This window comes from Nomascus leucogenys, chromosome 6 (genome assembly GCF_006542625.1).
Source record: "Nomascus leucogenys isolate Asia chromosome 6, Asia_NLE_v1, whole genome shotgun sequence".
NCBI lineage: Eukaryota > Metazoa > Chordata > Mammalia > Primates > Hylobatidae > Nomascus > Nomascus leucogenys.
Window position 1 is genome coordinate 56,119,279 of NC_044386.1, and position 9,440 is coordinate 56,128,718.

The window sequence follows — 9,440 nt, forward strand, 5'->3', positions numbered from 1 at the left end:
CTATGTTGCCCAGGCTGGTTTCGAACTCCTGGCCTCAAGCAATCTTCCCACCTTGGCCTCCCAAAGTGTTGGGATACAGGCTCCAGCCACCACACCCCAACAGTTTTTACCTTAAATAATTGCCACTTCCAGGGCTAAGTCCAAGCATAATGATAGGCACAGATCCTAGTATTCTGTTCAAGTGAAATGATGCCAGCGATCACACCTCTGTCTTCTCTCACCCTCTCTCTTCCCTTTTTCTTTCCTTATAGAAGATGTAAAAACCCATGTCTTCATCTTCTAAGCGCAGGCCATAGTACTCCTCTCACTTTCCCGAGGGATCCACATTTCTTTTAAACACAAATATTGGCATAACCCAACTGCCAAGAGGAAGAGATTTAACCTAGCAGGTACCTCCCCTTGATTAACTGACTTGGGCCCCATTGTTTGTTTTTTGCCTTATCACATATAGTTTGATGGATAAACTTTCTCATATTACAGATCAGGAAGAATAAAGTGATTTACCCAGAGTCAAAAGCTAGTTAGTGACTAAGCCAATTCTATATCCTGAGTCCCTTACTCCCAGTTCTAAGCTATTTCTGGGCTGCAGGATTAAACATAAATAAGAGATCCCCTGTTTCTACAGCATTTTATAGTCTTTCAAAAGATTTTTCTATACTTTCACTATGCTTGTAATATTCCTGTAAGGTAAGCAAGTCAGCTACTAATCCTATTTTAGATCAAAAGAAAAAAAAATAGACTCAAAGAAGATGAGGAATTTGCCCAAAGTCATACAGTTAGTTAGGGGAGAGCCAGGATGAGAGGCCAGCTCTGGTCATTTCTGTGGAAGTTGAAACTTATAACTGTCCTAAAGGTTTTAACTCTCCTAAAGCCTAGAGGTTACTCCTGGAAAATGAGGTGGCCTGCCAAAAGCCATCTGGGAAATAAATACGATGTAAGTAATAGATGGTTTTATCCTTCCTGCTTTTATATCTCCTTCAATTACTGGTAGAAGCAGGCAGAACTAGGGAGAGTATAGGGACTTAAAATTTTGGTCTTAATAGAGTAGCTGGCATTTAACTCACCCTCCTGTTGAAAACAACTAAAAAGACTGGACAAAATACACAAAATAACAGTTTGAAGGCATTGCAGAGCAACCAATAGCAGCAGGACTTGAGAAGTCTACAATCCTTGAGAGAAGCCCAAGAGAGTTGAGCTCTGGTAGGGTTGGTTGGCTCAGGCCTGTAACCCCAGCATTTTGGGAGGCCGAGGCACAAGGATCTCTTGAGTCCAGGAATTTGAGACCAGCCTGGGAAACATGGCTGGGGGTGGTGGTGCATGCCTGTAGTCCCAGCTACTCAGGAGGCTGAGGCAGGAGGCTCACTTGAGCCCGGGAGTTCAAGGCTGCAGTGAGTTGTGATCATGCCACTGCACTCCAGCCTTGGCAACAGAGGGAGACCCTGTCAAAAAAAAAAAAAAAAAAAAGGATTTGTGCTCCAGCTCCACATTCATCCTAGCTCCTATTTTGAGGACATTTTATTTTTCAAATCAGAATGCAGACAAATAATATTTGGGACAGCCAAAATGGCTGCACTTTTTGGGAGAATAATAAAAAGAAAAGACCCACGAGCTGGGTGTGGTGGCTCATGCCTGTACTCCCAGAAGTTTGAGAGGCCGAGGTGGGTGGATCACCTGAGGTCAGGAGTTCAAGACCAGCCTGGCCAACATGGTGAAACCCCACCTCTACTAAAAATACAAAAAAATTAGCCAGCTGTGGTGATGCACACCTGTAGTCCCAACTACTTGGGAGGCTGGGGTGGGAGGATCACTTGAACCCGGGAGGCAGAGGTTGCAGTGAGTTGAGATCATGCCACTGCACTCCAGCCTGGGCAACAGAGCGAGACTCTGTCTCCAAAAAAAAAAAAAAAGAGTTAAAAACAACAACAACAACAAAAGACGGGCCAGGCGCAGTGGCTCATGCCTATAATCCCAGCACTTTGGGAGGCCGAGGCAGGAGGATCACCTGAGGTCAGGGGTTAAAGACCAGCCTGGCCAACATGGCAAAACCTTGTCTCTACTAAAAATACAAAATTAGCTGGGCACAGTGGTGCATGCTTGTAATCCCAGCTACTCAGGAGGCTGAGGCAGGAGAATCACTTGAACCCGGGAGGTGGAGGTTCCAGTGAGCCAAAACTGCCACTGCACTCCAGCCTGGGTGACAGAGTGAGACCCTGTCTCAAAAATAAAAAAAAAAAAAGCCAGAATACAGAAATACACACCTCTCAAATCCCTCTACCTTATTCTTTTTTTTTTTTTTTTTGAGACAGGGTCTTACTCTGTTGCCCAGGCTGGAGTACAGTGCACAATCTTGGCTCACTGCAGCCTCGATCTTCTGGGTTCAAGCAATCCTCCCACCTCAGCCTCCCAAGTAGGTGAGACTACAGGTGTGTGCCACCATGCCTGGCTAATTTTTTAATTTTTTTTTTTTTTTAGCAGAGATGGGGTCTCACTATGTTTGTTGCCCAGGCTAAAATTCTTTCCACATTAAAGCATAATTTTTTTACTTGGATAGGTATTAACCATTAAAACCATCACATTCATAGGAGTGTGTTGCCTGAAATTTGTGTTATAAATACAATGGAAATGTTTAAAAATCGTTATAAGTAATAAAGGTTGCTACTGACTTGGGTCAGAGACAATGCAAGTTGAAAAAAAAAAAGAAAAGAAGAAGAAAGACCATGGGCAAAATAGGAGACTTGGGAAAGTTCCCCTCATGGTGCAGGCCTGGGAAAGGTGAGCAGCTATCACTGCAGGAAAGACACAAAGCTCTACCTAGATTGTTCTCATCTATCTCCCCTGCAAAACTGCCTTGAATCACTGGGAGAGGGGAAAAAACTTGCCACCCTTGGGCCACAGGTGAAGACTCATTGCTGAGAGAAGTGACCAGAAAAAAAAATTTCTACCTCTGAAAGAGAGGCAGAAAACTGTCCTGGACCAAGGCCATTAGAGATTTCCTATTGCTGATGGAGGGAAGATTGCTGATAATGCCCCACCTTCAAGACCCAGGGACGTAATACCTGTGTAAGATTGAGGATGAGTCTATAAAACAGAGGGCACTCTCCTTCTCCACACCAGGAAAGCAAGAGTTGAGTGGAAAGTAACAGGCATTTACTTCTGTAAAGCAGGCGGGGGAATGTGTGGAGAGGGCCTTCTCTAAGGCATAGGTGCAAAGAAAAGACTTAAAGCTGAAGCTCAAGCAGTTATTGAGAAAAATCTTCATACAAGCCACCAACTCAATTCAACAAATCCAGCTCAACTTTTCACTAGATCGACTCAATCCCAAACACTAAGGATTTAGCTAAAGAAAGCACACGCCTAGCTGAGCATGGTAGCTCAAACCTGTGATCTTAGTGCTTTGGGAAACTGAGGCAGGAGTATCACTCGAGAGCAGGAGTTTGAGACCAACCTGGGCAATATAGTGAGACCCTGTTTCTACAAAAAAAAAAAAAAAAAAGGCTAACATTTGCCAGGCATGGTGCCATATGCCTGTAGTACTAGCTACTCAGGGGGTTGAAGCAGGAAGATCCTTTGAGCCCAGGAATTCCAGGCTGCAGTGAGCCAGGATTGTACCACTGCACTCCAGACTGGGTGACAGAGCAAGACCCTGTCTAAAAAAAAAAAAAAAAAAAAAAGATATGATTTCGATCTGTGTCCCCACCCAAATCTCACGTGGAAATGTTATCCCCAGGCCAGGCTCAGTGGCTCACACCTGTAATCCCAACACTTTGGGAGGCTGAGGCGGGAGGATCACTTGAGGTCAGGAGTTCGAGACCAGTCTGGCCAACATAGCAAAACCCGTCTCTACTAAAAATACAAAAATTAGCTGGGCATGGTGGCTGAGGCAGGAGAATTGCTTGAACCCAGGAGGCAGAGGTTGCAGTAAGCCAAGATTGAGCCACTGAACTCCAGCCTGGGTGACAGAGTGAAACTCTGTCTCAAAAAATATATATATAATCCTCAAAGCTAGAGGTGGGGCCTGGTTGGGGGTGATTGGCTCGTGAGGACAGAGTTCTCATGAATGGTTTAGCACCATCTTCCCTTGGTACTGTATGTGAGTGAATTCTCATGCGATCTGGTGTGCGGCACCTTCCCCTCTCTCTCTTTCTCCTGCTCTGGCCATGTAAGATGAGCCTGCTTCCCCTTTGCCTTCTGCCATGATTGTAAGTTTCCTGAGGCCTCCTTAGAAGCTGAGCAGATGGCTAACATCATGCTTCCTGTACAAGCTTTGGAACCATAAGCCAATTAAACCTCTTCTCTTTATAAATTACCCACTCTCGTATTTCTCCATAGCAATGCAAGAATGGACTAACACAAAAGCACATGTCCATTTTCAGGCATAAAAGCAATTTATCCCAGTCTGTACTGTTCTACACAAGATGTCTGGCCTACAACCAAAATACTTATGACAAAAAAGGAAAAACAAACAAACAAAAAACCACACTATCAAGAGATAATGCAATGACCAACCAGAATCAGATATAATCCATACGTTATGATTATTTATTTTTAACTGAAAAAGTAGGTGTTTTTTATTTTTATAAACTGTTAAAGCAACTTTATTTATTTATTTTTATTTATTTATTTTGAGATGGCATCTCGCTCTCTCATCCAGGCTGGAATGCAGTGGTGCAGCCTTGGCTCACTGCAACCTCCGCCTCCCAGGTTCAAGCGATTCTCCTGCCTCAGCCTCCCAGTAGCTGGGATTATAGGCACCCACCACCACACCCAGCTAATTTTTGTATTTTTAGTAGAGATGGGGTTTCGCCATGTTGGCCAGGCTGCTCTTGAACTCCTGACCTCAAGGCTGGTCTTGAACTCCTGAACACCCACCTTGGCCTCCCAAAGTGCTGGGATTGCAGGTGTAAGCCACCTTGCCCCGCCTGTTAAAGCAACTTTAAAACTAAGGAGATAGTTTTCCTTATCATTTTTAAGTTTAAAGACTCACAAATGCAGTTAATTATACAAAATTAACTACATGATTCTACTAAAAGTATATACTAAAACCATCATCATAGCTTCCAACTACAGTTGACCCTTAAACAGCACAGATTTGAATTGTGTGGGTCTGCTTACATGCAGTTTTTCTTCTGCCTCTGCCGCTCCTCAGATAGCAAGACCAACCCCTCCCTTTCCTTCTCCTCCTCAGCCTATTTGATATGAAGACAGTGAGGATGAAGACCTTTAAAATAATCTACTTATTATATGGAGAATTTAAAATAATTAAAATTAACATGTTAAAGGCTCTAGTGGAAAAGGAGGAAAACGTGCATAAAGAGATGAGAACTGACTGGGTGACATGGCTCATGCCTGTAATCCCAATACTTTAGGAGGCTGAGGCAGGCAGATCACTAGAGGTCAGGAGTTTGAGATCAGCCTGGCCAACATGGTGAAAGCTCACCTCTACTAAAACTACACAAAAATTAGCCAGGCATGGTGGCATGTACCTATAGCCTCAGCTACTCAAGAGGCTGAGGCAGGAGAATCACTTGAACCTGGGAGGTGGAGGTTGCAGTGAGTCGGGATTGTGCCACTGCACTCCAGCCTGGGCAACACAGTGAGACTCCATCTCAAAAAAAAAAAAAAAAAAGACTGTCAGGAGAGAAGAAAACTATAAGAAAGGACCAAATGAAAGTGCTAAAAATAAAAAAACATGGTAACAGATAGGAAGAATGGCTCTGACAGGCTTATTGGTAGACTCAGTTTAACTAAGAAGAGAATCAGTGAACTTAAAAACAAGTCAAATCCTAGTGTCATGGTGCACATCTATATTCTTAGCTACTTGGGAGGCTGAGGTGGGAGGATTGCTTGACCCTAGGAGTTCTATCTTCCCCTTTTATCTCTTCTTTCTGGGACTCAAATTAAATGTACACCAGGCCACTTAATGATATTTCATGAATCTCTAATATGGTGTTCTCTCTTTTTCTTCCAGTCTTTTTTTCTCTGTATCTTTCAGTTTGATAGTTTCTATTGCTATGTCTTTAAGTTCACTAATCTTTTCTTCTACAGTGTCTAAGCTGCTGTTAATCCTATCCAGTGTACTTTTCATTTCAGATGTTGTATTTTTCATATTCAGAGGTTCTATTTCTTTCTTTCTTTCTTTCTCTCTCTTTCTTTCTTTCTTTCTTTCTTTCTTTCTTTCTTTCTTTCTTTCCTTTCTTTCTTTTTGAGGTGGAGTCTCACTCTATTGGCCAGGCTAGAGTGTAATGGCATGATCTCGGCTCACTGCAACCTTTGCCCGCGGATTCAAGTGATTCTCTTGTCTCAGCCTCCCAAGTAGCTAGGATTACAGCCACACACTGCCACGACCAGCTAATTTTTTGTATTTTTAGAGATGGGGTTTCACTCTGTTGCCCAGGCTGGACTCGGACTCCTGAGCTGAGACAATCCACGCACCTCAGCCTCTCAAAGTGCTAGAATTGTAGGTGTGAGCCACCACGCCCGGCCCAGAGTTCTATTTCAAATCTCTTTTTATGTCTTTTATTTATCTCTGCATCAAGCTCATTACTTCCTCTACCTTCTTTAACATAATTTAATGTATAAGGGATGTATTAAAATACCTGTTTTAGCCGGGTGCGGTGGCTCACGCCTGTAATCCCAACACTTTGGGAGGCCAAGGAAGGTGGATCACCTGAGGTCAAGAGTTTGAGACCTGTGAGAAAGAGAGTTTCTGGGGTGCCAGTTGAGTTGGTCTCCCTTGTGTGAGACACCCATTGGAAGCCATGGGCGGCCTCTGAGGAGAAAAGTCTCCTTATTGCCTTCATGTCTTTATGTCCCAAGAGCATAACTGCTCAGTGGCATTCCACAGGTTGCTCAGGGAGATAACACTCCCTTGAAGCAGTGGAGTATAATCAAACATCTTGGCTCCTCCTGAAACCCACTCCAACCCATTTCAGTCCCAATAAGTTAAAGATCTTAAGGAAACCGCCACTGCTATACATCTTATTGAATGACTCATGAGTTCCCCTTCACTGATTAATCCTTTTCCTCATCCCTTCCTCCCCTTCCCATCTGCCCTAAGAACAAAGAGCTTGTAAACCAATAAATTGGGGCAGAGCCCGAAAGCTCTGGTCTGTGAGTAAGCCTCCGATGCTCCGGTCCCCTGGACCCACCTTTTAAACGCTTATTCTGTCTCTTTATAACTCCTTTGTTTCCTCCAGACTTGGGGTACCTGCTGGGTGGTGTGGGGCTGGTTTCCCCAACATCTGGCACCCAATGTGGGGCTCCCCATAATCTCTACAAATAATCCAGTGAAGAAACACCAGAGTGTGGAAAGTGGGGGACGACTGATGAAGGATGCCTGAGTACGTTTTTACTTCGGGCTCTATGGGTAAGTAGGGCACTTGGAGAATTCCAGGGTAACCTCAGGAAAATATGGGTCAGGCTGAAGGTAAGTTTGTTAATTACTTAAGCCTGGTGTGGCAGTTATTGCGCTGCGGTGGGGGGTAATTGTGAGTACCCAAAATCTCACATCTTTATTCCATCTCATAGAAAAGTTTTCTCCTTGGTTCCTGGAATATGGAACCATGAATGCAAAAGATTGGGACAAGGTCGGATCAGACTTAAAACGAGCACAACAAGAGGGCCACAATATTCCTTTCTTCACTTGGTCTGTGTGGTCAGCAATTAAAACAGCACTAGAGCCCTTCCACACTGAGGAGGAGTTTCAGGATGACATAGAAAAGTTTAATAATCAGGATTCTGATGATCAGCAAAGTGAACCATCACAGTGTAGTTTTAAAAAGGAGGAGAAACGGGAAGCTATATATGCTAACCTCCAAAAACTTACGAAAGAAACAGTTCCACCTACTGCAGAAATAGTGCCACCTACTGCGCCTTTAGGGGAAGGTCCGGAATGGCCACTCCCGCCTCAGCCTTACGAATTTTTGAAATGAGAGCCTGAGACGTGGCTTGCCGCTCCCATTGTTGGATGCCTCACCACTAACTATGGCAAAGGGAAGCTTCAGGCTGGCCCAACAGCCAATTATAGTGAGGGAATGATCCAGGCTTGTCCACCTGTTAATTATAGTAGAGGAATGCTGCAAGCCAGCCCAAATACAAATTATGGCACAGGGACAATCCAGGTATCCATTCGCCAGGCACAAGAAATCGGGGATTTGGATGCTTGGCAGTTTCCAGTAATTATTTCGCCAGCTGAGGAGCCCAGAGAACATGCTCAAGCATCCTTGGAGCCATTTCCCTTTAAAATATTAGAACACTTAAAGCAAGCATTAGGACAATATGGACCAAATTCTCCTTATGTTCATTCCTTGTTACAATCTGTGGCTTATAACAGGTGTTTAATACCTATGGATTGGGAGTCATTAGCCCAATCCACCCTGTCCCCCTCTCAATTTCTCCAATTTAAAGCCGGTGGACAGATGAAGCAACAAATCAGGCATGCAGAAATGCTCAAGCTCAACCTCCCGTTAATATCACATCTGGTCAATTGCTTGGAATCGGACAGACATGAGGTACTATAAATCAACAGATGGTAATGGGTGACGAGGCTGTTGATCAGCTCAGAAGTATATGCCTAAGAGCCTGGGAAAAAATTCATGACCCTGGTACTACTTATCCTTCTTTTAACTCAGTTCAACAGGGTCCAAGGGAGCCTTATCCAGATTTTATCACCTGTTTGCAAGACACAGCTCAAAGGCTGTTTTGCATTCTCATGCCAGGAAAGTTCAACTGCTTGCTTATGAAAATGCTAATACAGAATGTCAGGCAGCAATTAGACCTATTAAGGGAAAGGCAGATCTAAATGAGGAAAAAACTTTAAGTGAATACATTAAAGCCTGCAGTGGCATTAGGGAGCACTTATATAAGGCCATCCTCCTTGCTCAGGCAATGGCTGGACTAAGGGTAACAAAAAACACATGAGTGTTCCCTGGATCTTGCTATAATTGCGGACAGAGAGGACATACAAAAAGAGAATGTACAAAGAGCCAAAAAAGGCAAAACTCAAGAGGAAAAAGCAGGGAACCAGGTACCTGTCCTAGATGTAAAAAAGGAAAACTGGGCTAATCAATGTCATTCAAAATTTGATAACAGAGGACAGCCCTTGCCAGGAAACAGACAAGAGGGGCCAGCCCCGGGCCCCGATTCAAAATGGGGCATTCCCAATTCAGGATGGGACATCCCTGACTCCAAACAGAGTGTTCCTGGCCCAGTCTATCCCTGTACAAATGTACAGCAATTGTCCCCCTCCACAGCTAAAAGCAGGGCAGTAGATTTATGCTGTACTGAAGCTGTATCCCTCCTTCCTGGGGAGCCTCCTAGGAAGGTCTCAACAGGAGTTTATGGCCCATTGCCAAATGGCACAGTGGGACTTATACTGGGAAGCTCCAGCTTAAAGGGAATTCAAGTACATACCGGAGTAGTGGACTCTGATTGCCAGGGAG